Source organism: Orycteropus afer, unplaced genomic scaffold, assembly GCF_000298275.1.
Source record: "Orycteropus afer afer isolate SDZICR_OR568_19922 unplaced genomic scaffold, OryAfe1.0 scaffold00136, whole genome shotgun sequence".
NCBI lineage: Eukaryota > Metazoa > Chordata > Mammalia > Tubulidentata > Orycteropodidae > Orycteropus > Orycteropus afer.
The window spans coordinates 966,139-971,159 of record NW_006921723.1 but is presented as its reverse complement, the minus strand read 5'-3'; the positions used below and the strand labels follow the sequence as shown (position 1 = coordinate 971,159).

Below are 5,021 nucleotides of genomic sequence, written 5' to 3'. Positions count from 1 at the left end.
CTACTTCCATAGTGATACAGCCTCAGAAACCCAAGGAGGGGTTGCTATGAGTTGGATCCAACTCGATGGCACATAACAACAACAACAACATGACTTCCCTTGCCCTCCTTAAATGACAGCCCTTGTCACTCTCTATCCCTTACTTTGCCTTAGTTTTATTCAATACCCTTATCACTCCCTGACCTCGTTATGTATTGACTTCCTTCTTTGATTTCACAAACATTTATTCAGTGCTGAGGATATAGGCCAAGTTGTCCTGGGGTTAGGGGACAACTCAGTGAGCAAAACACAAAAACCCACACCCACATAGAGCTCACAGTGCCTCCCCTGCTAAAATGTGAGTTCTAAAGATGGGATTAACTGGTTGTCAGTTTGTCATACTGCAGTGGCTTATGTGTTGCTGTGAGGCTTCAAACTATGCCACCAGTATTTCAAAAACCAGCAGAGTTACTCATGGTGGACAGGTTTCAGCAGAGCTTCCACACTAAGACAGACTAGGAAGAAGGACTTGGCTATCTACTTCTAAAAAAAAAAAAAAAGTGGCCACTGAAAACCTGATGAATAGCAGGGGAACACTGTATGATATACTGCTGGAAGATGAGCCCCTCAAGTTGAAAAACACTCAAAATATGACTTCTGCCTCCTCAAAGTAGAGTTGACCTTAATGATGTGGATGGCATAAAAGCTCTTGGGACTTTCATTTCTTGATATGGCATGATTCAAAAGGAGAAGGAACAACTGCAAATAGTCATTCACAATCAGAACACAGAATATATGAAGTATGAATCTAGGAAAATTGGAAGTTGTCAAAAATGAAATGGAACTCTTGAAGTGAGCTGAAATAGACTGATATTGCAATTTTGAATCACCCAATCATATGGTTGATTATGCTAGAAATGACACATTCAAGAATAATAGCATCACATTCACCACCAAAAAGAACATTACAAGATCTATCCTAAAGTACAATATTATCAGTGATAGTATAATATCCACACATCTACAAGGAAGACCAGTTAATACGACCATTATTGAAATTTATGCACCAACCACTAAAGGCAAAGATGAAGAAATTGAAGATTTTTACCAACTTCTACAGTCTGAAACTGATAGAAAATTCAATCAAGGTGCATTGGTAATTACTGGTGATTGAAATGACAATACTAGAAAAAGAAGGCTCGGTAGTTGGAAAGCACGGCCTTAGCGATAGAAACAATGCTGGAGACTGCATGTTAGAATTTTGAAAGACTGATGATTTATTCATCGGAAATATCTTTTTCAACAACACAAATGGAAACTCTACACGTGGACCTCACCAGATGGAATACACAGGAATCACATCAACTACATCTGTGGAAAAATACAATGGAGATGCTCAGTATCATCAGTCAGAACAAGGCCAGGGGCCAACTGTGGAACAGACCATCAGTTGCTCACATACAAGTTCAATGTAAAGCTGAAGAAAATTAAAACAAGTCCATGAGAACCAACATACATATATATAATGACCTTGAGTATATGCCATCTGAATTTAGAGGCCGTCTCAAAAGTAGGTTTAACACATTGAACACTAACGACCAAAGACTACATTAGTTGTGGCACAATATGAAGGACTTCATACATGACAAAAGCAAAATATCATTAAAAAGACAAGACAGAAAGAAAAGACCAAAATTGTTGTCAGAAGAGACTCTGAAACTTGAACATAAAGTGGCTAAAGTGAATGGAACAAATAATGAAGTAAAAGCGCTGAACAGATTTCAAAGGGCAGCTTGAGAAGACAAAGTAAAATATTATAATGAAATGTGCAAAGACCTGGAGCTAGAAAACCAAAAGGGAAGAACATGTTTGGCATTTCTCAAGCTGAACAAACTGAAGAAAAAATTCAGCCTCCAGTTGCAATATTGAAGGATTCCATGGGTAAAATATTGAACACAGGAAAGAATATACAGTCACTGTACCAAAAAGAATTGGTCGATTTGCAACCATTTCAGGAAGTAGCATATGATCAAGAACCAATGGAACTGAAGGAAGAAGTCCAAGCTACACTAAAGGCTCCAGGAATTGACGAAATACCCATTGAGATGTTTCAACAAATGGATGCAATGCTGGAGATACTCATTTAACATTCAAGATGTTTGGAAGGCAGCTACCTTGCAATTGACTGGAAGAGATGGATATTTGTGCCCATTCCAAAGAAAGATGATCCAAGAGAATGCATAAATTATTGAACAGTATCATCAATGTCACGTACTAATAAAATTTTACTGATGGTAATTTAAAATTGATTGCAGCAGTACATTGACAGGGAGCTGACAGAAATTCAAGCTGGATTTAGAATAGGACATGGAATAAGGGATATCATTGCCAATGTCAGATGGATCTTGGCTGAAAGCAGAGAATACCAGAAAGATGTTTACCCGTGTTTCATGACTCTGCAAAGGCATTCTGCTGTGGGGATCATAACAAGTTATGGATAACAGTGCAAAGTTCTAGAACACTGAATTGTCTCCATGTAATTCAAGCAAGTGGTATTTGTTCAAATAAAACAAGAGGATACTACACAGTTTAAAATCAGGAAAGGTATGTGCCAGGGTTTTATCTTTTCAGCACACTTGTTCAGTCTGTATACTGAACAAATAATCTGGGAACCTGGACTATACGAAGAAGAATGAGACATCAGGATTGGCGTTAGACTCAATCACAACCTGTGATATGTAGATGGCACAACCTTACTTGCTGAAAGTGAAGAAGATTTGAATTACTTGCTGATGAAGATCAAAGTCTATTACCTTCAGTATAAATTACACCTCAACATAAAACAGAAATCCTCCAAACTGGACTAACAAGCAATATCATGATAAACAGAGAAAAGATTGAAGTTGTCAAGGATTTCATTTTACTTAGATTCACAATCAACACAATGGAAGCAGCAGTCAAGAAATCAAAAGTTGTATTGCATTGGGCGAATCTGCTGCAAAAGACCTCTTTAAAGTGTTAAAAAGCAAAGATGTCATCTTGAGGATTAAGGTGCGCCTGACCCAAGCTACGATACTTTCAATCACTTCGTATGCATGGGAAAACTGGACAATGAATAAAGAAGACGAAGAATTGATGCCTTTGAATTATGGCGTTGGTGAAGAATAATAAATATGTCATTGTTGTTGTGTGCCGTCGAGTCAGCCCTGACTCATAGCGACCCCTCCTTGGGTTTCCGAGGCAGTATCACTACGGAAGTAGGATTGCCCAACCTTCCTTCCGAGGAGTGGCTAGTGGGTTTGAACCGCCAGCCTTCTGGTTAGCAGTCAAGTGCCTTAGCCACTATGCTACCAGAGCTCCCAAAATATGTCATAGACTGCCAGAATAATAGGAGAGTTGGTGCCATAGTGCATGAGTCATTTGACTGCTAACCAGCAGGCTGGTGGTTCAAACCCACCAGCCACTCCTTGGAAGGAAGATTGGGCAATCTACTTCCATAGAGATAGTGCCTCAGAAAACCAAGGAAGGGTTGCCATGAGTCGAATCAACTTGAGGGCAGTGAGCTTGGTTTAGTTTGGCCAGAATAATGAAAAATGTGTCTTGGAAAAAGTACAGCCAGAATGCTCCTTAGAATGGAGGATGGTGACACTTTGTCTCACATTGTTTAGATATGTTGTCAGGAGGGACCATCCCTGGAGATGGAAGGACATCATGCTTGGTAAAGTAGAGGGTCAGTGAAAAAGAGGAAGACCCTCAATGAGATGAACTGACACACTTGCTGTAACAATGGGCTCAAATATAGCAACAACTGTTAGGATGGCTCGGGACTGGGCAGTGTTCCATTCTGTTGTACACAGGGTTGCTGTGAGTAAGAACTGACTTGAAAGCACCTAACAACAACACACACAGGATTTAGTCTGTTATGGTGATGGCTGTATTCTTGGTGCTAGAAAAGGGCCTGGTATCAGTTGTGTAATAGATATTAGTTGAAGGGAAGAGTGGCAGCAAGCTGGGGTAAGAGCTGGGAAGTGTGACAATGGAACAATGGACAATGGAAGTGCAGGGTCAGATCCTGTTTTCATGAAAAGTGTTGATATTTTGTTCTGTGTGTATTTTATTATTATTATTACTAATTTTGACTTTTTAAAATCTTACATTATTTGCCTTCACGAACTACTGCCTCCTTGGCCACGAGACCATAACAGGAAGGTGCCCAGCAACCACTACTGAGCATTTTGATTAAAGATTCTACAGACGAATCCTGATCAAAGTAGGGGAAAATGTGGAACAGAACTTTAAATTCTCTTGGAATCCAGACTGTCTGGATCCTTAGAGGCTGGATGAACTCCCCAATGATTTCTCTGACATACCCTTTAAACTTTAAACCAAAACTGTCCCCTAAAGTCTTTTTTAAACCAAACAATAATTCAGCTTAATTAGTAAAGAATGTCTACTTGGAGCATTGTGTTCTTTTAAAGAATTATCTATATGTGATCAAGGAGCTCTTGTGGCTCAGTGCCTAAGGCATTTGACTGCTAACCAGAAAGCTGGTGGTTCAAACCCACCAGCTGCTCTTTGGAAGGAAGATGGGGCAATCTACTTCAGTAGAGATAGTACCTTGGAAACCCAAGGAGGGGTCACGATGAGTCAGATCCGACTCGACAGCAGTGAATTTGTTTTTTTTTAGTATGTGATCAAGTGGACAACAGCAACTTAAAGGTTAGATTAGAAACTTAGGGAGCTGTGAGTTTATGTTAATGGTGGAAGAATAATTTGGAAAAGGAAAGTGAGAATGGTTGCACAACTTGAAAAATCTTATCAGTGTCACTGAATTGTTCATGTATAAATTATTAGTGTGTGTTTTTCTGTGTATATTTTCACCAAAAAATAAAATAAATTGCTAAAAATATTTACCTATATTAGGGAAGGGAAAAAGGAGAATCATTGTAAATATATATTTACATATTTACATTGTGTGTGTATATGTATGTATATGTATGCATGTGTGTGTGTATGTATATATATGTGTGTGTATATATATA

General features: G+C 38.9%; 1 protein-coding gene across 1 annotated transcript in view; it reads right to left on the bottom strand.

Annotated features, from left to right (window-relative positions):
- NWD1 (NACHT and WD repeat domain containing 1) overlaps positions 1 to 5,021 on the bottom strand; it is a 117,203-nt gene that overhangs the window by 10,953 nt on the left and 101,229 nt on the right.